The 26,548-nt window shown below is 43.5% G+C and overlaps 1 protein-coding gene across 2 annotated transcripts in view; it reads left to right on the top strand.

Annotated features, from left to right (window-relative positions):
- LOC137657913 (uncharacterized) overlaps positions 1 to 26,548 on the top strand; it is a 110,781-nt gene that overhangs the window by 70,884 nt on the left and 13,349 nt on the right. The window lies entirely within an intron of this gene.

The following is a 26,548-nucleotide window of genomic DNA, read 5'->3' as shown; positions in this document are numbered from 1 at the left end:
CCTGATGGAAGTTCCTTTAGGGTAGCTTCCTAGGGTATATTTGACTACGGTGATATTCCCAGAGAATTTACCTTAAGGTATCCAGAATTCTAACTCCTGGAGCGAATATCCCTAAATAAACTTAACATGGGATATCGCATAATATCAGAGGACGTATTCTTGACACTCCACATAGCAATCTACACCCCGAATAGAATTAACACTTCGAGGGGTCAAAGTGGCAAGAAAACGAAAAAAACGAGAATGAAAGGAGAGCCGTTGATAAGGTACCTCTCCTATCCCGCTTTGAGTGTGTAAACAGCGCCGCCGATGGCGCCATCTGCATTCCTTGTAGCGATACACGAGGTGCTACAGATACTGCATTATAGGGAGGGGTCCTATAGCCCTTTTTATTAAAAAGGAAGGGAGGGTCCATCAGGACGACATGGCTATGTCACCCAAAAATAGATTTTTCGCTTCGCTCAAAATCCGTTTTTTGGGATCAGGCCATGTCGTCCTGATGGAAGTATACCAGAGCATTACTGTATCTGTGGATTCTCAGATCGTGCCATACTCTCGAGAAAGTATTTCCTGGTCAGCATAGACCTAGAGACCTATGATGTTACCGTCATACATCATTTCATCTAAGCATAAACCATGTTAGTGCTTCCTGCCCCCTACAGGGAAGAGTCATACTAGACTCTGGAAAAGGTCTCGGAGTACATATACCTATGGATGACTAACAGACAATCCAATATAGCGGTCTCATTCTATATGTAGTAAAGCAAAATTTGTATAAGAACCACCTGTGTTAATATGAAATACCGATAAGTCCCCCCGGTATGCCATTCTTATCACTGGATTGGACAAAGGTTTATATCCGAATAGGAATAAATTTTGCATATCCACCACCATCCCTATAAGGTATGAAGTCTTCCCTACTTGGAGAAAGCATAAACCAATGAATGTTTGCTTGTAGCAAGGAACAATGTTTAGGATTATTCATGTTAATATTATCCATAATTCAAAGTAATGCTAAACCATTTTCTAGTAAAATGACACAGGCGAATGAGATGCACGGTTCACAAGAACTAGTTTATTGACAATCAATAAAAATAAAAATAGGTTAATCGACAATTATACAATTATAAGATGTGGATAATCAACAAATAAGCATAAGGATCATAGTAAGCAGAAAAAATTGTTTCATCTGAAAGGAAAGAACATATATACGCCACTTTTAATATCGAGATATTAAAATCATTAAAGTCTGTCTTACTATTCAATCACACTGGCGTCATAAAACGCTTGGCACACGTGTCTGCACTTATGCTTGGTTCACCTTTGTTTATGGAACAGTTAACGAGGACACCTTAGTGACCTAACACTTAGTCTGTAGAAACAGTCCGTGACTACACGCCCACCCTTGTATTAATCGTCCCAATTAATTTCACTGTTCCTCGCAGAATTAAACAGTAGGTTTAATGACACTACCTACTGCCACCACAGACCTCTTCAGTTGCTACACTTGCTTCGCATAGTGTCTAAAGAATACTCTGGATGACTTCCAGCCAGTGTATGAGCGAAGATGTTCGAAATCCATATTATTAAAGAAATTTATGGAAGAGGCAACTTTTCTCGGATCATGACCTGCGGGTGTACTATCTGGATCCGCTCTGCGAATAAAATAGGTGATTTTTGCCCTTAGTTGCTTCAGAGATAAATTTGAGCCTGATGTTTCTCCCCTAAACAGCTGACCTCCCCTAAAGTCTTAAGTCCTACCCACTGGACATAGAGATGCATCTTCTTTCAGAGGGCAGATTCTGCAGGGACCCCACCTGTTGGTGGGTAGCTCGTTCTTGGCAAGAAACGTTGGGTCTGGAAAAAGGTTCAGTTCTCCCCCATCTAAGAACTGAACATGAACCTTCCTCTCTTGAGAGTGCTACTATTTCACTAACTCTAGCCCCCGAAGCGAGTGCAAACAGAAATATAACTTTTTGGGTCAAATCCTTTAAAGCACACTCCTCCTCATTAATCATTGAAGCAAAATGAAGAACCTTATCCAGAGACCATGAAATGGGTTTCGGAGGTGCTGATGGTCTGAGCCTAGCACAGGCCTTCGGAATTTTGTTAAAAATGTCGTTAGAGAGGTCGACCTGGAAGGCATATAGAATAGGTCTTGTCAAGGCGGACTTACACGTTGATATTGTGTTGGCTGCTAAACTTTGACCATGGAGGTGGATGAAGAATGATAAGCAGAAGTGTAGAGATCTTTTGTGGGTTCTTCGCCTTGACAAAGGATACCCACTTCCTCCATGATGACTCATATTGTCTTCTGGTAGATTTGGACTTATATTCCTCTAAAAAGTCTATACAGTACTGTCTCTTGATATCCCAAATCTTTTTCTCACTGCTAGGGAGAGAAAATCATGAGCTGCAGGATCCGGGTTTTCTGTGATGAAGCGCAGACAGTTGACTTCTGAACTCTCCGAGTCAAAACTGGATCCGGTAGCTGTAGAAACTTCAGCTGTAGTTCTAATGCCAGAGGGAACCACACGCTGTTCGGCCACTTGTGAGCCACTACTGCCGCTTTCCCCTTGAAAGATCTCAGTTTGTCGAGGACCCTCAGTAGAAGGTTGTGCGGAGGGAACAGGTAAATCCTGGACCATCTGTTCCAGTCGAGGGACATAGCGTCCACTGCTTCCGCTAAAGGATCCTCGTACGGGGACACGTAAAGAGGTAACTTCTTGTTGTTTTTTGACGCAAAGAGGTCTATCTGCAGTTCCGGGACTTGACTCAAGATGAAAGAGAATGATCCTGTGTCCAGGGACCATTCTGACAATCGGCGTGAGCCTGGATAGAGCGTCCGCTATCACATTGCGGACTCCTTGAAGGTGAACTGCTGACAAGTGCCATCTCTTCTTTTCCGCTAGCCGGAAGATGGCCAACATCACTTGGTTGATTTGAGGTGACCTCGATCCTTGTCGATTCAGGCATCTCGCTATCACCTCGCTGTCTAGTACCAATCTTATGTGGATCGAGTGGTGAGGAGAGACTTTCTTCAATGTAAGAAGTACTGCCATGGCTTCCAGAAAGTTTGTGAAACTTCTTGAATAGGTTGGACCAGGTTCCTTGGACCTTCTTCTGGTGAGAATGACCTCCCAATCCTTCTTTCGAGGCGTCTGTATGAATAGTCATTGAGGGGGGAGGTGGCTGAAGAAGCACAGATTTCTTCAGTTGTTTGGCTTTGGACCACGGCTTGAGAAGCGTTCGTAGACGAGTCGGTATTGGTCTTATCAGATATCTAAGCGCGTTTGATGCATATTTTCTCCAAACTCCGGTTGCATCCTTTAGCTGTGCTCTTAGCACTGGGTCTGTTACTGAGGCAAACTGGAGAGAGCCCAGCACTCTCTCCTGTTCGCATCTTGATATCCTTTTGGATTCTAGTAGTCTCTTGACAGAACCTGCTATTTCTTTCCTCTTCTTTACAGGGATGGAAAGTTGGTGTGACAGTAAGTCCCAGTGGATTCCCAACCACTGAAACTTTTGAGATGGAGAAAGTAGAGACTTTTTTTCTGTTGATCTTGAAACCTAGATGTTCCAGGAACTGGATCACCTGTTGGGAAGCTTGCATGCATTCTGTCTTGGATGCTGCCCACACCAGCCAGTCATCCAAGTAGGCCACTACTTGGATTCCCTTTAGGCGTAATTGTTGGAGACCTGCGTTCGCAAGCTTCGTGAAAATTCTTGGGGCTATGTTTAGCCCGAATGGCATGGCTCTGAAGGCATAGTGTCTTCGTTGTAGCTTGAACCCTAGGTAGGAGGAGAGGTGACGACTGATTGGAATGTGCCAATAAGCGTCTGACAAGTCTATTGAGACAGTAAATGCCCGTTTGGGTAGTAAGGTCCTTATGTGTTGGAGTGCCAGCATCCTGAACTTGTAGTTTACTATGAAATTGTTGAGTGGCGACAAGTCCAGAATGACTCTTGAGTTTTTCTGAGTCCTTGGGAACACAAAACAGCTTTCCTTGGAACTTGATGGACTTTACTCTCCGGATTACTGTTTTCTCCAAGAGTTCCCGTACGTATTCTTCCAGGACGGGGGTGACGTGTTGGAAGAATTGCGGGAATAGAGGTGGAGCGCTGTTACAGTTCCAACCCAGTCCGTTCTTGATTAGGCTATGGGCCCAGGGATCGAAGATCCAACAATCCCGAAATAAATACAGTCTCCCTCCTACCGGGAGCATCTCACTTCTGCTGTGAACCTGAGGCCTTGCCTCCTTGACCGCGTCCTCCTCTGAATCCCCTTTCTCTTGAAGGGCATCTAGAGGAACCTCTGGCTGAACCTCTAGCTTTCGGACGAAAGGTCGTCGACTGCCTCTCGAAAGCTGGGTTAAAAGCAGGCGACTGTGTCGCTACTGGCCGAAGTACCAACTGGTACGTAGTTGGAGGCTGTGCCACCACCTGAGGCACCGCAGTCGTAGGAAGTTGCTGCTATCTGTAAGGCTTGGCCGGCCGAGAGGGTAGCCTAGGCTTCTTTGTCTTCCTCTTAGGTTGGGGACCCTCATCCGGGGAAGACTTCCTCTTGAGAGATAGGCCCCACTTTTGGAGAAGGTTCCTATTCTCCGTGGCGGCCTTATCTACTACCTCTTTGACCACTTCGCTTGGGAAGAGGTCCTTACCCCAAATGCTGGACAAGATCAGTTTTCTGGGTTCGTGTCTCACCGCAGCCGAGGCGAACACGAACTCTCTACAAGCTCTCCTAGCTTTAATGAAACTGTATAGATCCTTGGTCACGGTGGCCAAATGTGTTTTGGCTACCATAAACATCTCTTGATTTTTGGGGGCACTTGCCATCGTCTCCAGAGTAGTCTGTAGAGACATAGACGCAGCAAGCCTTTCTTTTGTCTCTTGCTCCCTACGCAAGAGAAATTCAGACAGCTTTGGAAGGTCCTCACTGAACTGACGTCCGCCAATATCTGTTTCCAACTTCCCGACTGAGAAGGTAAGGTGGACGTCCTTCCAGTCTTTTTTGTCCATAGGCATGGTCAGGGATAAAGACTTGCACTCATCCAATGAGGGGCATGGCTTCCCTGCCTCAACTGCCTTCAAGGCTGCCTTATACCCTTTCTCCGTAAAGGGGAAGGCTCTAGTTGGAGAAGCCACAAAGGAGGGGTTCTTTTTACTCAACGCTGGTACCTTTGAGTTGGTGAAGCCCCTCTCATTCATTGAGCTAGAGAGTAAAGCCTGTGCTTTACCATGGTCAAAGACTATGACCTCCTTTGGCTCCGTCTCCTCCTTTGAGGTTGGTTCCTTCCTAAGACGGACATAACAGTCCGGGTAAAACTCCTTGCTGGGCCAGAATTCCACATCTTCAATGGGGACTGATCCCAGCTTCTCCAAGACGACAATCTTGCCAGTTGTCATCGGCATGTGTTCGGCATACCGCCACAGGTTCGCGTCCGAACACAAAGGAAGGTCCTTCACGCTGAGCTGCTTCTGAGGTCCGCGTGATGCTGCGAGTCTACACATCTCCAGCTTCATCGCAGCTTCTTTTTCGTCGTTTTTCTTCTGCATTTGTTGAATCATTTCAACAATAGAAGAAAGAGTCCTTCCCAGTTCCTCTGGGATACCAGACGATGTCGAGGGAACTGGTTCTGGGGCCGGAACCGATGAGACCGACACCGCGTCGACCTCTTCCTCTTCGGTCTCAGGAGCTTGGGTCTGCTCCACTTCCTGACCTTCTACGAGAAGGTCTTTCTCTGTACTCCGACACCTCTGACATCCTATCGTCCAGTTGGATGTCCTGTAATGCGTCCGAGACTTCCGAATCTACCGGAATCTGAACGACAGGGATCTCTGAATGAGGCTGAGGAATTACTGCATCCGCAGATGCCCTGGGGAAAAGATAGGCCCGCATCTTCTCACTTGGAAAATAAGGCTCCGTGGTGTTTTTCTGAAAACCCCGTACCCAATTTCGCAGCTTTTCCCTCGCTACATCCCTTGACTCCGCCGACTTAGGGGCGTCAAATGCCTCAGTAATCAGGTTAGTACAAATGTTACATACCTGAGGGTCCCAATACCTGAGATCGCCTTTGGAGACTGCGCAGGGTGCGTGCCTCCTGCACAACTCATGTCCGCAGAAGTTCTTGCTACGGAAGTTGCAAAACATACTCCCGCACTTCGGTTGGTCCTCCTATAAAGAGAAGAGATTCCAATGAGTATCCAGTGAAAACGTATCACAAGATTAAGTCTAAAACTTATTATTATTATTGTTCATAGCTTATGATAGTTAAGCTAAGAAGGAAAGACATGCTTGTATTTCCTGCTCAGCCAATTGCTGTGACCTGCCAATATATTAAAACTAAGGTTAATTCTAATTCTAGAAAAACCTTTGGAAATATTATCCTATAAGGATACTTGAGTGTAACTCATACCAGTAATCAGAAGTTTTAATATAAGGGATTTTTAATTATATTAAAGAAAGCACTCACTTCCTTTAAGCTGTACGGTCTCACAATAGGCTGTACATGACAACACAATGTATGTTGGAAAATCTTAGTGTTACAGTATAATCTATACTGTAGTTTTCTACTTGCAATATATACTATACAGTAGTGCAAAATACTGGCTACTGTATATCATATACTGGGTACAGTTCCAAGGTATATTACCTTTGAAGTAATGGGCGGCAGATCACTGGTTTCCGAGTGCTGGCCTGCAGTTGATAATATGCCGGCAGCTGACTGCACCCCGGCTGCCGGCCACTAGTCGTAGTAGCCGGCAGAGTCGAAGGTGTCCCGCCAACTACCGGCCGGCCGGCAGATAGTTCTAAACCAGAGAACCATCACCCACCCGGCTGCCGGCTTAGCGCCCGGTAGCCGGGCCATAAGGTACTAGACAAACAAGGGAAAAACAGTATGGATGTAAGGTTGTAAGATGGCACTGCCTCACTGCCTTCCATCCACAAAGAGTGAACAAAATGGAAAGGGAGAATGTAACATTCAAGCCTCCATCCATCCATAACATGCCGGGCTTTACCAGCAGATATATGGATGGCAGACCAAGAGAGGTCTGAAGAGCACTCAACAGAGAATAGGGTTCTGTCGGCCGGCAGAAGTCAAGCCAGTCCCACAACCTACCCTGCACTAGGGTCGAATGTAGAACGGTGGCCAAAGATTTTGTGATGGCTAGGCCATCACCAAAGGACAGGGGGGGAGGAATGAGGGTCCTACAAACTCCGTTCTAGTATGAGACTAACCCCAGTGGCTAAGAAAGCTCATCCTAGCCTAGGGTCGTCTAATATAGCAAGGAGGCTGGCAGCACTTGCCACCTCCAGCAATACAGGAATGAAGTTTTGTGCTTTTATTTCCCCAGGCAACGGAAAATCTTATTCTCCAACCTAGGGATAACAGCACGGGACTAGTCTGCTAGACCACAGAAAGAAGGAATCTCGTACAGAAACTTTCAGATGTGGCCTAGGGAGGTCAAGCCTCCTATGTCTGCAGCCTAACCTAGCAAAGGAATCTTATTCGCTCTGCCAGGCAGCCACAGACCCCAGACAGAATACTCTGATGTTCTGACTGAGCCCAAACCAGTCACTTTGGCTGCAGGACAAGGACAGAACCACCCCAGTAGAGTTTTACCTGAATACTATCCAGTCAAAACCAACTAGGGTTAAGCCTAGGCTAACTCGGAGGGAAAAGGGATTGATCTTAGACCTCCAGAGGAGAAAAGAACAATCGGGGAGGTGTGCGAAAGTATACTAAAGCCACATAGGCTACTAGCCTAGGCGCGGTGAGAATTGATTACCTAAATCACCGAAACACTCTCGTATACAATCTTGGAAGAGGAAATTGTACAACTATATCTTAAATGTATAAATCTATGCCTATAGCTTCAATAAAATTATCACACTAGGAAAATCTATTATATCATGCATGGAAGTACTAAAAGCCACACGCCTAGGCTACTAAGCCTAGCGTAAGCAAAGATCGGTTACCTAAATCGCCGAAACTGATAAATACTAACGGCATAATATAAAAAATTACCAGTAGGAAGGCTAAATAGCTAAATTTATTAAAGCATTAAGACCGGGAACGTCGCTCTGGCTAACTAAATGACTCATGCATAGCGAGTGACAGCGTCCATGACGCCTCCGGTAGGCAACAGCTCTTGTTTACATTAATATCAATTTTGATTTAATTCAGAACGACAAGAGCTTACATTTATACAAAGTAAAGATAATACTCAACTTTCCAGAGGCAGAAGAGGCTGGAGAAAGCATCATGGCGTTGAATAAAAGCCAAAATTACGAGAGAACACAAGGGAATCACCAAGCAATAGAGCTACGCGATAAGGAATAAGATGGCGCCGTTGATGACGTCATATACAGACTCGAAACGAGGAGAGGTACCTTAATAACGGCTCTCCTTGTGTTTTCATTTTCTAGCCACTTTTTCCCTCTCGAAGCGTTAACGCTATTCGGGGTGAAGATAGCTATGTGGCGTGTCAAGGATACGTCCTCTGATATTATGCGATATCCCTATAAGAATTAATTAGGGATATTCGGTCCAGGAGTTAGAATTCTGGGTACCTTAAGGTAAAATTCTCTGGGAATATCACCGTAGTCAAATATACTCTAGGAAGCTACCTTAAAGGAACTTCCATCACGACGACATGGCCTGAGCCCAAAAATAGCGTTAGAAGAGGTGGGGGGGGGGTAATTCTATCATTTATAGTGATGCAAGGAGTGCCCTTCAAGCTTTGGAAGTTTTTAATTCCAGTCGCCCTTTAGTTTTAAAAGATTTTAGAATTGCTATTTATTATTGGACTGAGAGATATAACAGTTCAATTTTGCTGGGTTCGGGCTCATGTAAGTGTGTCTGGAAATGAGAAGGCAGATTTACTAGTAAAGAATGCTGCTGCTAATTTGCTACCAAGAAGGTATCCCATTTTTTGTGAGGATTGTTTACCCAACATTAAGAATTTGATTTCTAATAGTTGGCAACAGCATTGGGATGGTTTGGTTGAAAATAAGACGAGAGGTAACGAATTTTATATCCCTCTGAAAGTATAACATGATGCCCCAAAAGTGAGAGATTACTCATTGTCATCTCTGCATTTGTCACATTCGGTCGACACATGAATATCTGCTTACTGGCCAACACCAGCCATATTGCAATGACTTGTTTGGTACCCTTGACAGCGAGGCATTTGTTGACCGAATGCCCCACTTATAGTAGTGAAATTAATAGATATCTGTTTGAGGCTTGAGATGAGGATGGCAGGTTCATCTTTGCCAAGATTATTGGACATGATGTGTCCTACCATGCTAGCGGTATTTTTAGCTTTACTTCAGAAGTAGGTCTTCTGAAAGCTATTTAACTTTTAAAATATCTTTGCTTTTATGGTTTTAATTGAATACTTTTCTATTCCTTATTTATATAAATGATATCGGCATCAATGACCTTAGATGTCAGGATGCCAGAAAACCTCAAATCAATTGATCAGATTTCCCAACTAGGAAATGCCTAACACCAGCCATATTGCAATGACTTGTTTGGTACCCTTGAGAGCGAGGCATTTGTTGACCGAATGCCCTGCTTATAGTAGTGAAAGAAATAGATATCTGTTTGAGGCTTGAGATTAGGATGGCAGGTTCATCTTTTCCAAGATTACTGGACATGATGGGTCCTACCATGCTAGCGGTATCTTTAGCTTTACTTCAGAAGTAGGTTTTCTGAAAGCTATTTAACTTTTAAAATATCTTTGCTTTTATGGTTTTAATTGAATATTTTTCTATTCCTTTTTAATAATAAATATCGGCATCAATGACCTTAGATGTCAGGATGCCAGAAAACCTCAGATCAATCGATCACATTTCCCAACTAGGAAATGCCCATCTCCATAGGACACCATTCAAGTAAGGAAGAAGGATCTACCTTTTAAGTGCAAGATAGTCCAAGTAGAAGGTCTTCATATGATCACCACAGGGACTCCTTACCCTCAGTGGATAGACAGCTTAAGAACAAGGTTGTCCACAAGTCGTCCAAGCATCATTCCATGAGCCCTTCAAGGGTACAGACCTGTGCTTTGTCACCCAAGGCTCACACGATAACAAAGAGCACACATCAGGATTCAGAAGAGGCAAGCCCCTCGACTACCGCCTCTACCTCTTAGAAATATAAGTTGGGTTCAGTCATAGGACCAGGCAAAACCTCGAGACCACCCTTTGAAACAGAGCAAGATCTCCCCCCTGAGGGACAAGGAATTAAGGGATACATTAGATTCTTAGGCACCTGATTTAGGACATGCCCCGGTGAAGGCAGAGAATCTGGGAACAAATCCACTCTTGTCAATGTTTTATATCTGAATAGTTTAGTGGCCACAGGAAGTGACCAGAGCTCCAGTTAAGGGTGGAAAGGTTTCCATTGATCAGCACTTCAGTGTCCCACAAGGTTCAAGGCCTGGTAAGAAACCTTAGTGTTGACAACTAGATCTGTTGGACGAGAAACACTATGAAGAAGTCGCTCTAACAAGATTCTGACACTAGCCCTTTGCCTCTTCTGATTGATGCAGCTGTAACAAGTCAAACATTGGGAAAATATGGTCTTTTTGTGGCGGGATGTTACGACAACAACCCCCACACCCTGGATCACTCTACCAGACAATTGTCTCTGCAACACAAACTTTCCCCTTACTTTATCATAAACTGGACTCTTAGACCAAAGGACAAAACAAAACAAAACTATATTTCTTAAAACTAAAACCAAAAAATTCTGCATTCAAAATAAGCTTAAAACCATCCACAACCAAAATAATTACTTAAAACAAATCATTAACTTAATAAATATACCAAAAAAAAAACCGTAACACCATTCATATAAAAACCCTAACAAACTTGAAATTACCCGCACACCAAAACCAATATTTGTTTATGTGTGGACCTCTTTGTCCACACAAGGGCCAACAGTCCTTCCAGGCCAGTGCCACAACTCTCTGGCAGACGCAACAATCGGTGGCAGACAGATAATTTTGTGGCAATCTGCTACACCTGTCTCACTTGATTGGCAGTCTATATCAGCACTATCATCATCATCGTCATAATTTTATAGCACAAGAACAATCAAATCAGGTTCATTAACGCAATCCAGGTCATCAACAAGCGATCAATCCCAAGAGCAGTCTTATCAAATTCCTTAAACAAGCCAGGTCGTCAACAATCAAATTCAAATAAATCTTCTCCCCAAAGGAGGAATCACGGCCTGCCAAAATAAAAAAGAAAACACTTATGAACACTCCTAGCTAACTAAACTATCGCACTATAATCAAAGATAAATAATAAATTGTTCCTATCATTCACAATCACGACAAGCAAAGATAAACAAAACTATACTTACTCGGAATATAAATGATCACTTCAACGCTGGTCGAAAAATAATAATCCAGCGTTCACACACGCAACTGCCTTAAGCTGCAGTCAAATCAAAATAAGCATTCACCCCTGTCGTAACCTAACTAAAAACAAACAAACAATCTCATTTAAACCAACAGTTTTTCTCACAACAAACAATCGATACACTAACTACCCATATCTCTCTCTCTCTCTCTCTCTCTCTCTCTCTCTCTCTCTCTCTCTCTCTCTCTCTCTCTCTCTCTCTCTCTCTCTCAGGATTTGGCAAAAAACAAAAAATAAAAATTAATCCTCCACATTCCTCCCTCCTTACTTTGCCAAATCCTACTACATTTTCACACAACCACTTACAGTATTTTTTTCATTACCCAGTCGCAGTCGGGAACGGGACCTCTACTCAGAGTAATTGGGCCTTTATACACACTCTCATTCACTTCTTCCTTGTCACAATCATTCGCTACATTAACACTATTCCTATTTAAATCCCTATCATCTAATATATCATGTACAATGCCATTTACCTCGTTTTCGTCTGGCCATAAAATCTCACTTATTTCTGTCAGTAATTCATCCATTTCATCAAAACCATTTTCTACTTTAATAAAAGATTCATTCATACTACTTATCATTCTCCTATCACTCACTCTCGCATTCTTCATAGTTTCTTTTACATTATCTAATGAAAAACCACACACACTATAGGTATCATTCATACTCAGCCATGATTCATCTGTATTAATACATTTATCTTCCACACTCACTTGTACATTTACACCCTTGTCATGCATATTCAGATTCTTACCTATACCTATAAATTTCCCTTGCACTTTCTCCTCACTTAAAACTTTCAAACGCCTCTTTTTCCTATATTCAACTAAGACTAATTGCTTATTTTCCAGCCATAACTTCTCATGCATACTAGGTTCATACTTGCTCATTTCCAACCAATTATTCATCCCATTCTCACAAACATTGATCCTATTCCTTCCAAATACACAGGAGGACTCACCCAGCTGAACCCTCTTACACTCTAGTTTCCCGAACATTCTGGCTGACTTAATCCCTTCTTCCTACATACTCTAGCTATATGCCCATCTACATCACATTCAGTACACTTACCCCGCGGCTCTTTGCACATTCTAGCATAATGACCATCCTTACCACAATTACCACAAATCACATTCATACGATTACTACGACATCCACTCGCTATGTGCCCAGTCATACCACACCGATAACATTTAACCCCTTTCTCTTTCTTACACTCACTAATACGATGCCCTGTCTCCACACCCGAAACATGCTCCTAACGCCCATCGACACTCATTCTTTTTATGCCCTACTTTCCCACACCTATAACACTTCTCTTCACGGACACAACTACCTGACCTACCTCGCTGTACGCTAGCACTCCTATCCCTCCAAACCTGATTCCCTTGCCTAAACCCTTCATTTGTCCTTACAGGTATTCCCACATTACTCACCCTAACACTCCTATCTACTACACTATCAGCTACCCTCATCGGTCCTCTCATAACAGCATCTCTAAAACTAACAAATTCTGGTACACTTTCCTCCATTCCACTTCTTACACTCACAGATTTACTTTCTTTCATACATCTATCTAACTTGTAATCCTCAACTATTTCTAAGATATCATCCCATGTCAATCTTTCTTTCGTCCACCTCTTTTTCTCCTTCCGTTTCAAATTAATAAATTCGCCCACATTCTCAGGTATGGTCGCCAAAAACTTCCTCATTAACTCCTTATTCTCATTTATGCCTTCATCCCCATACTTCTTCCTTGCTAACGTTTCCAACCTACATACATACATCGATATCGCTTCTACATTCATCCGTGCCTCATCAAAATCATTCTTACGCTTATACCTAACACTCCCTTTCATACGTTTCACCTGCTCAATTATTCTCTTTTCACACTTTCATAATCAGCATCCCCTACACTCATTATTACACCATACATCGTCAACAAATACCCAGTCAAATATTCTCCTAACTCCCTAGCCCAAACTCTCTTACTATCACCATACTTGTCCTGACAATACCTCTCATACTCCCTAAAAGAATCATACACATCCCTACTACTATGCTCATTGAACCTTTCACACCTCGGTACCTCTCTCATAAACACTGTCTTACAAACTTCAACTTCATTCTCACTATCTTCATTGCCTACTCCCTTGTTACCTTCTTCCTCATTTGAATATAAAGAATCCACTTCAACATTTGAAAATTCCTATCCTTAACCATTCCTTTCTTACCCCTTTTCTTACTTACCACTTTCACCCATTCATAATCATCTTTACTCTCATCCTGACCTTTCTTCTTTTCCCTCTTCATATTACTTTTACCTTTCTCCTCATTCTTCCTATCACATTTCTGTTCATCCATACTTTGCTTAATTCCCTTATCTTCAATCCCACTATCACTATTACTATTACTATCACTATCACTATCACCATCACTTCCTTTCCCATTATCACTTACCTTAGCCTTCTCTTCCACTATCAACCCATTACCCGAAGCAGAAACCACTCCTCCGACTGCACCTTCACCCATTAAAGTTTTCATCATTCCCATTACCTGCCCCATCATAGCTTCCATTCGTTCCTCATTCTCACGCATCCTTATCTCAACACCCTCTTCCACTCTCTCTACAGTTCCCTTTAGCACTTTCAATTCCTTTCTCAACTCCTCATTCTCACAACTCAGCCTCGCATTCTCACGCAACAATTTCTCTTTCTCTACAGACTTCTCCTCCTCACGCTGCTTAACCAACCACAATTCCTCCCTCAGTATCTTGTTCTGTTCTTCCATTTTCATTAACCTGTTCTTCAGCCTTAAATCTACTTCCTAATCCTATTTCAGTCCTTTGTCAAAGAGTCCAGCTTCCTATCCCACCTCAGCAGTCCCTGTTCGGGCGCCAAAATAATGTGGCGGGATGTTACGACAACAACCCCCACACCCTGGATCACTCTACCAGACAATTGTCTCTGCAACACAAACTTTCCCCTTACTTTATCATAAACTGGACTCTTAGACCAAAGGACAAAACAAAACAAAAAACATAACCTTACAACTATATTTCTTAAAACTAAAACCAAAAAATTCTGCATTCAAAATAAGCTTAACATAAAAACCATCCACAACCAAAATAATTACACTTTAAACAAATCATTAACTTAATAAATATACCAAAAAAAAAACGTAACACCATTCATATAAAAACCCTAACAAACTTAAAATTACCCGCACACCAAAACCAATATTTGTTTATGTGTGGACCTCTTTGTCCACACAAGGGCCAACAGTCCTTCCAGGCCAATGCCGCAACAATCGATGGCAGACAGATAATTTTGTGGCAATCTGCTACACCTGTCTCACTTGATTGGCAGTCTATATCAGCACTATCATCATCATCATCATAATTTTATAGCACAAGAACAATCAAATCAGGTTCATTAACGCAATCCAGGTCATCAACAAGCGATCAATCCCAAGAGCAGTCGTATCAAATTCCTTAAACAAGCCAGGTCGTCAACAATCAAATTCAATTAAATCTTCTCCCCAAAGGAGGAATCACGGCCTGCCAAAATAAAAAAGAAAACACTTATGAACACTCCTAGCTAACTAAATTATCGCACTATAATCAAAGATAAATAATAAATTGTTCCTATCATTCACAATCACGACAAGCAAAGATAAACAAAACTGTACTTACTCGGAATATAAATAATCACTTCCACGCTGGTCGAAAAATAATAATCCAGCGTTCACACACGCAACTGCCTTAAGCTGCAGTCAAATCAAAATTAGCATTCACCCAAGACATTCACCACTGTCGTAACCTAACTAAAAACATAAACAAACAATCTCATTTAAACCAACAGTCTTTCTCACAACAAACAATCGATACACTAACTACCCATATCTCTCTCTCTCTCTCTCTCTCTCTCTCTCTCTCTCTCTCTCTCTCTCTCTCTCTCTCTCTCTCTCTCTCTCTCTCTCTCTCTCAGGATTTGGCAAAAAACAAAAAATGATAAATAAAAATTAATCCTCCACATTTTCAGTGTCCGAATCTGCTTTCATGGAAGTCCCTTACATGGTGAGTCTGCAGGCAACCTCCGTCTTCTAGTTGGACCACTTGTCTGGTGCTCTGGCCTACTTTGTATCACAGGATCTTGCTAATCCTTGGAATAAGAAAAAATTTAGATTTAGTTCTCTCTTTGGCAAAGGCATTCACACTCTTTGCCCCATCAATTTGCCAATCAGTAGGTTAATTGGGTCTTCAGTGAAGAGACAGGGGGGGACTTGACACTCGGGTCCTCTAAATTACACTATAAAAGTCCTGCATTCTTCCGAGCTTGTGATGTTGACAAAACAATGGGAAAGTGGATGAAGACTAGTAAAGACTCCTTTTTCCATCAGGCATTCATGTATGAGGGAATAGGACCATTGAGAATGACCACGAAATAGACAACTCCTACCATTTTGAAGTCCGCCCTTAACCTGTTAAGCGTCCCCCTTGGACCAGGTTGCCGCTAACGTACCGTCACGCTTTTTTTGCCCTGAGCGGTCATTTCACTAATGATAATTTTTCAAAGTCAATATTTCTTTATGCTTATAATTCGTATTTATAGCTAAAAATAGGGATATTAATTAAATGGTAGAGTAAAAAAAAACAATTAATACTACTATTATTTCATTTCAAATGGCTACATAATACTGAATATTCTAATGGGTTCTTTTTATCTTCAATCGTAAATCTTACGCCTGGATAAGCAACAAAAGCAAAGGGATAAGTCTCTCCCCCCCCTCTCTCTCTCTCCATATCGTTTCCTGTATAGTTTTCAAATATGTTCGTCATACATTTGTACATTATTTATCCACTTTATTCTCTCTCTCTCTCTCTCTCTCGGCGTTTCCTTTCCTATATAGTTTTGTAAAATCTCGTTGTCCAATCATTCGGTAATGAGAAGTCATTTTCGCTTTCGGCATCGAAAGAAAACTTTGTTTCTTCAATATACTCATCACTGGAGGATTCAGAACTAGTGCTCTCATTATCAAACAGGTTATCATTATCAAATTCCTCAACAAGAATATCATTCATTTCATCTAAAGACATAACCTTCCTCTTTAGACCGTTCATTACAAAAGGAACAACAAACAACCACTTCCGCATGAACGCCCGAAGCGCACTGATAGGAAACCAGTTTTCTAACATCAAGCTACCTTCAGAAAAATAGTTGCCAGACATCATATAAGTTTCTATTTACAGCCCCCATATGCTGAGAGTGTTGCCAAGTGGTGATCCTATACTTACTATACAAGTAAACGTAATATCACGAGACTGACGGCTTGAAAAAGGCAATGAAAGTCATGAACGGAATATGCAGTTGAAGGCGGTACCGAGTAGATCGTGGTGAACGGTTTATCACGTGGGTGACGCTTAACAGGTTAAGAAGATGCCAGCGCCATAGTCCAATTCTGCTCTTACTACTGTCTTTACAGTACTACTTGCAAATACCTTGAATTCTATCCCTCTCTTTCATTTCCATTCTAGCCAAGCCAGAAGAGAGGTAAGAGTAGGAGAGGAACTAGATTAGGCTCGGGCTGGCAATCTACTCTTATGACTGCTGAGAGTGGAGGGATGCCTCTCAAGCCAGTGGACAAGGTGGTAGTACCACAGAGGCGACAAGTGGACGGTATGGGTCCTGGTCCTACATGACCGGTATTGTTCCCAGTTCGTTGGCTCTTGTCCTCCCCTCCCTTGGAATCCAATGCTCTTTACAATGTATCTCCCTATTTTGGAAAAACTCCTTGCCCTACTAGTAAAGGTGAGGGAAATGCTACACAAGGACTCGCAGATCAAATGAAACATTTCTTCAGGCTTCTATAGTCATTTTCTGTTGAAAAAGTCGACTGGAGATAAAAAAACGGTCATCAACCTTCCCTCCCTTGAATGAGTTTGTGTTGCAAATGCCGTAAAAGATGCAGAAGGTGAACATCGTGTGAACTTCCATTAGGAGGAATGACTTCACGCTTTCTCTGGATCCAAAGAATGCACACATTCACATCCTGCTCTATCGACCCAGCAAAAACAACCTCTTACTTTGTCTTTGGGGGTAAGGCATTTTATTTCAAAGTAATGTGCTTCAGACCATCTAATGTCAAAGTCCTCACTCTCTACTTGTCTTGGACTCATGCCAATGGCGTAAGTCTCTTAAGGTACCCGGATGACTGGCTGATACTGTCCTCCTCTTGAAGAAAGCTTCTTTAACAGAGACAAATTTTTTTCCATTTGCTACAATCTGGGGATTGTAGTAAAGAGAGAGAAATCCAGTCTCAATTCTGAGCGGGGGATGGAGTATCAGGGAATGCTGATAGATAAGACAGCAACAAATGTCTTTTCGATGAACGATCGTATCGTCAGATAGGCTACTACAAAATAGCAATAACTTTTCCTTACCCAACAACAACTAGCAACTCGAAAGTGATATCTCTCCTTGGAGAAACTTTCCACACTGCGTCTATATTGGTGATCTCTTTAATGGTGTCCATTGAAGAGACTGATCAGCAGCCAGCGATCCCCCACATCAACTGATTCCAGTAGAGCAGGAATTAAGGGACGATCTGGTAGAGCAGGAATTGAGGGACTACCTGGCTTGGTGGTTAAGAGATGAGAATCTCATCAATGGAACTCCCTTGAGTGTCCACTTCTAAAAATGTTGATGCTCGCGGATGCATCTAACGAGGGATGCATATCTGAAGAACCAGACTGCCGTGAGTTGCTGGTACGAGGAGGAGTCTCCTACACATCAACCTGTTGGAAATGAAAGCAGCACTCTGGTATTGCAAGCATTTCTAGAGTGCTTGGTAGGCTACTCTGTAGCGTTGTTTAACAATAATACTGCTGTAGTGGCATACATCAACAAGCAAAGAGGTACTGTTTTGCAGCACCTCTTAAGATTCAGCAAAAAGTTGCACTCTGAGACAATAGACAATGCAGTGGAGCTGTCAACAAGGTAATAGAAGTATGATAGACGACAAGCTCAGTCACCTGAGATAAGTAGGAGTAGAGTGGTTTCTAAATCTTTTAGTGATAAGGAGTCTTTTGACTTTTTGGGGTCTCCTTCAGTCGACATTTTTGCCACAAGGCTCAATAAGAACTTCTTGTTTTTCTGCTTACCAATCCCTGACCCATTACAGTATCAGCACTAGAGGATTCCTTTCAACAATCTTGGGATAACATATATGTCTATGCATATCTACAGTTTTGCCTTATTTGAAGGGTAATCAACTGGGTGCTGACCACCCAAAATCTAAAGGTAACCCTGGTGGCTCCCAAATGGCCGCCAGTGACATGTGGAACCCAGACATGCAGGTGCTCCAAGTAGAAGTACCGAGAGAACTACCTGGTGGCCCAACCTGCTTTGCCAATCCCACCTGCAGAGATGCCACAACTCAATGATATCCCTGTCACTTCACTTGTGGAGACTATCCATTCTCTGAGTGAAAAGCTTTCCATGAGGAATTGCACAGATGTCTCAGTATTTGGGAAAGTCCTCTGCAGCAGCCTATCCAGCAAAGTGGTCAATCTTGTGTGATTGGTACTGTAGAAGGGGTACTTCTCCAGTCAGAACCTCTGCAACTAATTGGGGACTTTCCCATTTGCTGAGAGAACCCCTCAGTCTCAGTGATAAAAAGCTATTGCTCAGCCTTGAGCCAGGTCTTAAGACTAATGAGCTTCGATGTTTCGTCTTTGTGGGATTTGTTGATCCTCACAAGGAGCTGCGAGCAGTTTTGCCCTCTGTGTGAACTCAAGCCACCTGTGTGGAATATCTCTTGAATCCTTATATGCCTCATAAGGACTCTGTACAAACCTTTGTGAATCTACAGATAAGGATTTTGCTCCTAAGACAGTCTTTTTCCCTGCCTAAGCCTCAGCTAAACACATATGTGAGCTCCACAGTATCTAAAGTTACTAGTCATAATGAGGGATGGAGAAGTGTGTTTTATCTTGATTCATTAGTTTGTGGCGAATACTCAGAAAGCCGCTGTTGGCGGCCTTAGGTTTGAGACTTTCTCCTTAGGGATGAGACCAATGATCTGAAGAATTTGCTTCCTTGTCCTGTGAGAGCACTTATATCTACCTGAAGAGAACTCAATCCTTCAGGCCACAGATGTCAAACTTTTTCATTAGTTCGTGCAGGTTTAAGAAGAAAATCTCCAGAAATACGATATCCTTCTGCTCTATAACCCCACTCAGCTGAAGATCCAGGAGGACTGTTTCAGGCATACAGTCACAAAGCCAGAGGGATTGGTTCTATTTTACCCTTCAGGGAAAATCTGTCAGTAGTGCGAGTTCTGAAAGTAGGAGCCTGGAAACAGCTTCACAACCCACTATCTGTTGTAGTAAAGTATATCCACAAGTCATTTGACAATTTAGTTAGGACTTTGGTAGCTGCTCAGCAGGTTATTTAGTATACCTAGATCCTTCACAGTACCAGAAGCATCTTGTCCAAGATTGCAGTTATAACAGTCTAGGGTGAGAGGTTAGAATATCTGGGCTTTTTTCCTCTTCCTTTCCCTTCTGTTGGGATGCAATGGAAGTGCTGTTATTAGCTAGATCTGACATTGTTGCAGCTAAGCTTCAATACAAAGCAGCTGTTCTACAAATTATAAAGTATTAAAGTATCTCCCTCATCCTTTTTACTTTCAATTAAGCTTACATTCCAGACAACATAGCTTGTTAGGATATGCATTCTTCCCCGACAGTCTGTCTTCAGACAGAAACCTAGGTTATCACTTTAAAATCTCTTCTCACATTATTAGGTGGAAGAAGTCCACACCCAAACCTTTTCAGGTTGGTGTTCCAATGGGAATTTTAAACCAGCCAGCCATCTTGGTTACAAGGACCTCCACCCTCCCTAGGATGTATCTTATATTAATGAATGAAGGTTTGTCCATTCTTAGGATGTCTCCTATTAATGAATGAAGTTCTTTTGTATCCATGTAGAAACAAATCCCAAATTTTTAATATTTCTATTTTTCTTAACCACAAACACAAGTCTTTTTAAGTTTCACTTCCTGCTTCAACCCTCCCGAAAATACTAGGTGAAAGTCAAAGTGGCTACCGAGTGTGCTGGCAAAGGGCGCTGCTTCCCAGTCACCCACCAGAACTACAGATACTTTGTTACAAAATAAAACTGTAGAATTCCAGCTGCGCTGATATCATACGTCTATCCAAGGGTTCATGTTTGTGTAATTTGGAAAAATTCAAATTTAGAAAAATTTTTGACTGGGATCTTGGATGGCAACCTAGTGTCAATTCAAGAGGACACTAAAGAGAGCCACTCAAGTTACCTTGCTGTTTAACGATGCTATAATCCGAGTTATCATCGCCTTAATCATGGTAATGAAAGAAACTTTTGATTTATATTTTACCGGTCTTTCAACATGTTGTCCACCTTGCATTCCAATGGATCTATAAAGGGAAAGCAATGCCTCTTTATCATGTTGAGAGAAATCAAACATTTCCACATTTGGCCTTCTCCACTCCAAATTGACATGCAAAAGAATGCAGTAATCATCAGTTTAGAAGAACCAGTCGATTTTGCCTATTCTGCTACCAAGTTCATCTTTACTGGCATAAACTGAAGAGGATTTATTCCCCTCTTCGTTGTCCAAGATAGGAGAAATTCAACTATCCGAAACAGGGATTCTGACTTGGTTCTCCAATTCTTAAGGCAAGCTGGTGTTATTTTGCCTGAATAAATGGTCACACGTTTCCCCATCACCAGATATTACTGAACCTGATACTCTTGGCAGTGCTCATGACTTTCAAGGACTCGAGCACGGTCTAAGAGTATTGGATAATAATTTGTGATGTTGATTTTTCCTTCATTTAAGGGGGCTGGCTGGCTAATGCCGATTTTTAATGACAGGACTTTGACATTCATCCCATCTGAAAATTAAGCGTTTTTCAAATTCTATCTCGTCCCTTGATTATTATTACCAAGATCTGGGATTACTACCCTATATAACGGATTTTGAGCGAAGCGAAAAATCTATTTTTGGGTGAGATAGCCATGGCGTCCTGATGGAAGGTTCCTTTTTGGTAGCTTCCTTGGGTATAAGACTACTAAGATATTCCCAGAGAATTTAACCACAGGTTATCACAGAATTCTAACTTCTGGAGCGAGTATCTCAAAGGTTTCCCTTTAAGACATCGTATATCAACAGGGGACGCATGTCTGAACGCGCCACATAGCTATCTTCACCCCGAACAGAGTTAATGCTTCGGTGTGTAAGGGTTGAGAATAGCTGGGAGCCGCTCCACAGCCAATCTCACTCGTGGCTACTACTGATACTCGAGACGTAAACAAACGGGCGCCATTGCTCAAATGACGTCACGCCCGTCTTCATCCTGAAGCCAGTTGCTGCCCATCACCATGATACAGTAGAACAGGGTGGGAACTAAAACTGGACGAAGTAGCAGGGAGGGTCCATCAGGACGCCATGGCTATCTCACCCAAAAATAGATTTTTCGCTTCGCTCAAAATCCGTTTTTTGGGCTCAAGCCATGGCGTCCTGATGGAAGAGTACCAGAGAATCAATGTATCGTGGTAGATTTTCCCCTAATAGTAAGTGCCAAGGCATTGACAAAACAGCATAGTAATCTTTGATAAAGAACCATAGGGAAGAAGCATCCTGCCCCCCTTGGCAGTGAAGTTCCCATGGGCTATGCCGACGTCAAAGTGGTATTGAAGGGCTATTCATCCTGATAGAAGAACTTGAAGAACTTGGAGATGAAGCTGAATGTTTGGTATTTGTATAGGAACATTCTGAAAATTAGACCAGTGGTGGTTGGGCACTGTGTATTGAGAGTGATGGTTCATCTCCCGGGTATCAAAAGTAAGTATTCGTGTTGGAACCTTACATAATCAGAGTGAATATAAATTAAGAGTAAGCATCTTAATTTCTTCATAACCATAAGGAAAAGGGGGGATAATAAAACTATGACAGGCATGTATTTCATAGTAAGTAGGAGCTGATTGAGACGCACAGGTAATAAAATAGAAATTTTATTTCACAAATGCAGAAATTAAATAATTTACAGCAATAAGTAAAGTTCATTTACAGTAATTATAATGTACATAGAAATAAAGGCTTGCTCTTGAATCTGAAAAGGAATTTCAAGATTATTAGTAGGTACTCGTTCTCGAGGAACGCAAGTCTTTGATTAAAAACACATCATGCTCAGGGCATGCGGCACTTGTGTGACAACTATGACATTTCACCTGGGATAAGAACAGTTATAAAAGCACTAAGTGTTTTTCGACATCACTATGAATCGCTCGAGGGTCAACATAGGCACCCGAAGAGTTAGAGTCCCAAGTAACTCACTGTTCTACGCAGAGTTAGGTGCAGGTTTCATAACACTACCTGCGGCTACCACAAAATGTTTGACTTCGTGCACTTGTTTCGCATAATGTTTAAAGAAAACTCGCGAGGACTTCCAGCCCGTGAAGTTTTTAAGGCTTTCAAAGTCCATGCTCTGAAAGAAATTCAGAGATGATGCCACTTTTCTAGGATCATGACCAGCGGGTGTACTGTTCGGATCCGCTCTGCGAATGAAGTAGGTGATTTTCGCTCTTAATTGTTTCAGTGACAGGTCGCTGCCCGATGTTTCTCCTTTGAAGAGTTGGCCTCCACCAAAGTTTGAAGTTCTGCGAAGATAGACCTTGAGGCTCTCTACTGGACATAGAGAGGCATCCTCCTTCAGGGGGCATATTCTCCAAGGGCCCCATCTTTTGGTGGGTAATTCATTTTTGGCAAGAAACGTCGGATCAGGGGAGAGGGTAACTTCTCCTGTATCGGTAAACAGGATGTGTCCTTCTTCTCTTGATAATGCCACTATTTCGCTGACTCGAGCTCCTGAAGCGAGAGCAAAGAGAAATATAACTTTCTGAGTCAGATCCTTGAGAGGGCATGAATCATTGTCCAAGTTGGAGGCGAAATGGAGTACCTTGTCTAGTGACCAGGATCGGTTTCGGTGGGGGTGCTGGGCGTAGGCGAGCACATGCTTTCGGTAGTTTGTTGAAGATGTCGCTGGACAGATCAATTTGGAAAGCATATAGAATTGGTCTAGTCAAGGCCGATTTGCAGGTTGATATCGTATTGGCTGCTAATCCCTGTCCATGAAGGTGAATAAAGAAGGACATGCAGAAATCAATCGTGATTTCTTTAGGATTTTTTGTCTTGACAAAGGAGACCCATTTCCTCCAGGATGATTCATATTGCCGTCTTGTGGATTCGGTCTTGTATTCCTCTAGGAAGTCCAGACTTTTCTTCGAGATCCCAAACCTCTTCTTTGCGGCTAGGGAGAGAAAATCATGAGATGAAGGTCCTTGATTTTCGATGATGAAGCGAAGACAGTCGACTTCTGTACTTGTTGAGAGAGAACTGGGCCCGGGAGAGGGATCAGCTTGGGCTGCAGCTCCAGGACCAGGGGGTACCAGTTGCTCCAAGGCCACTTGGGAGCCACTAGGGCCGCTGTCCCTTTGAAGGTTCTCAGTTTGGAGAGGACTTTCAACAGAAGGTTGGTGGGGGGGAACAGGTAGATCTTGGACCATCTGTTCCAGTCCAGTGACATGGCATCCACTGCTTCTGCTTTGGGGTCCTCGTACGGGGCCACATACCGAGGAAGTTGATTGTTGTCGCTCGTTGCAAAGAGATCTATCTGAAGTTCTGGGACTTGGTGAGAGATGAAGGAGAACGATCTTGCGTCTAGAGACCATTCCGACTCTATCGGGTTTGTCCGAGATAGAGCATCCGCTGTCACGTTGCGGAATCCTTGTAGGTGAACTGCAGACAGGTGCCACTTCTTCTTCTCTGCCAGACGGAAGATTGGGAGAAGCACCTGATTTATCTGGGGCGATCTTGAGCCTTGGCGATTGAGACAACGAACTACCACCGAGTTGTCTAGGGTTAGACGGATGTGGATCGAGGGCGGCGGGGATAACTTCTTCAGGGTTAGAAGGACCGCCATGGCCTCCAAGATGTTTATGTGGAACGTCTTGAACAGGGGAGACCAGGTGCCTTGAGCCTGTTTTTGGTGGGAGTGACCTCCCCAACCCTCCAGCGAAGCATCCGTGTGGATGTTGAGTGATGGAGGAGGGTGTTGGAGAGGAATGGACCTTTTCAGGGCCTTTTCTTCTGACCACGGCTTTAGGAGAAGTCGCAGTCTGTTTGGAAGCCGTCTCTTGAGGTCTCTTCGAGCGATGGATGCCGAACGTCTCCAGACTCCCGCGGCATCCTTTAGCTGTGCGCGAAGCACTGGGTTTGTCACTGAGGCGAACTGTAGAGAGCCTAGAACTCGTTCCTGCTGGCGTCTTGAAATGCGTTTGGATTTCAGCAGTCGCTTGACAGACCCTGCTATTTCCTTCCTTTTCTTCTGGGGGATGGAAAGGCGGTGTGACTGAAGGTTCCAGTGGATTCCCAACCACTGGAACTTCTGAGCTGGAGAGAGGCGAGATTTTTTCTCGTTGATCTTGAATCCCAGGTGTTCTAGGTACTGGGTGACTTCGTTGCAAGATTTTGCACAATCTTCGGGCGATGGAGCCCAGACTAGCCAGTCGTCGAGGTAGGCCATCACCTGGACGTTTCGTAGGCGGAGTTGTTGTACTATGGCATCCGCCAGTTTTGTGAAGATCCGAGGGGCCACGTTGAGGCCGAAGGGCATGGCCCGGAAGGCGTAGCTTTTCCTTTGGAGTCGAAATCCTAGGTAGGAGGAAGCGTGATGGTTCATTGGAATGTGCCAGTAGGCATCCGCCAGGTCTATGGAGACCGTGTAGGAACCTCGAGGCAGAAGGGTCCTTATTTGTTGAAGCGTCAGCATCTTGAACTTGTCGTTCGCTATGAACTTGTTGAGGGGGGATAAGTCCAGAATGACTCTGAGTTTGTCTGAGTCTTTCTTGGGGACACAAAACAGTCTCCCTTGGAACCTGGTGGACTTTACCTTCCTTATCACCTTCTTGTTCAAGAGATCTAGGACATATTCTTCCAGAAGGGGGGTTGATTGTTGGAAGAATTGCTGGAAGATTGGGGGTGGTTGAGTCCAACTCCAGCCTAGACCCTTCTTGACGATGCTGTGTGCCCAGGGATCGAAGGTCCAACGATCCTGGAATTGGCGGAGTCTTCCTCCCACCGGAAGCACTTCATTGCTTCTGGTGTCCCGAGGGCTTGCTGCCTCGGCCGCTAGCTCCCTTTCCTCCTCTGCCTCTGGAGGGACGGCGAGAGGCGTCTTTGCTTGCACCCCTGTATGAGCCTCTACCTTTGGCACGAAAGGTAGTTGACTGTTGCTCGAAAGCAGGGGTGAAGACCGGTGACTGTGACAACACCGGTTGGGGGACCAATTGAAAGGTCTGCTGTGGTTGGGCAACCACTTGGGAGGTAGCTGGTCCCGGAAACTGACGTCTTTGTTGACGTTGCTGGGGTTTCTGTTTTTGGGATTTCCTCTTAGGTTGAGGTCCGTCGTCCTGAGAGGGTTTCCTTTTCCTGGACATGCCCCACTTGTGGAGAAGGTTCCTATTCTCCGTGGCGGCTCTGTCGGTGATTTCCTTCACAAGGTCAGAAGGAAAGAGGTGTTTTCCCCAGATGTTGGAGGAAATCAGCCTCCGGGGTTCGTGTTTCACGGTGGCACCTGCAAACACGAATTCACGACAGGCTCTTCGAGCCTTTATGAAGTGGTACAAGTCCTTCATTACAGTCATCAAGTGGGATTTGGAGAGTACCATGTAGTGGTCTGGTACTCTGGTGTCACAGGCCATAACTTCGAGTTGGACTTGATGAGATAGGGATGCTGCAAGCCTCTCCTTCGTATCTTGTTCCCGACGAAGGAGGTGATCGTTGAGCTTAGGGAGGTCTTCATTAAACTGACGTCCGGCGACGTCAGGATCGAGCCTTCCCACGACGAAAGTATGTTGGACATCTTTCCAGTGTCGAGCGTCAGGGGGAGTAACTATGGAGAAGGGTCTGCACTCCTCCAATGCAGGGCAGGCTTTCCCTTCATCCGCAGCTTTAAGGCATGCAGCTAAGGCCTTTTCCAAGAATGGAAGAACCGCACTT

Source organism: Palaemon carinicauda, chromosome 18, assembly GCF_036898095.1.
Source record: "Palaemon carinicauda isolate YSFRI2023 chromosome 18, ASM3689809v2, whole genome shotgun sequence".
Classification (NCBI taxonomy): Eukaryota; Metazoa; Arthropoda; class Malacostraca; order Decapoda; family Palaemonidae; genus Palaemon; species Palaemon carinicauda.
The sequence above is the reverse complement of the archived record's forward strand: the minus strand, read 5'-3'. Positions and strand labels throughout refer to the sequence as shown.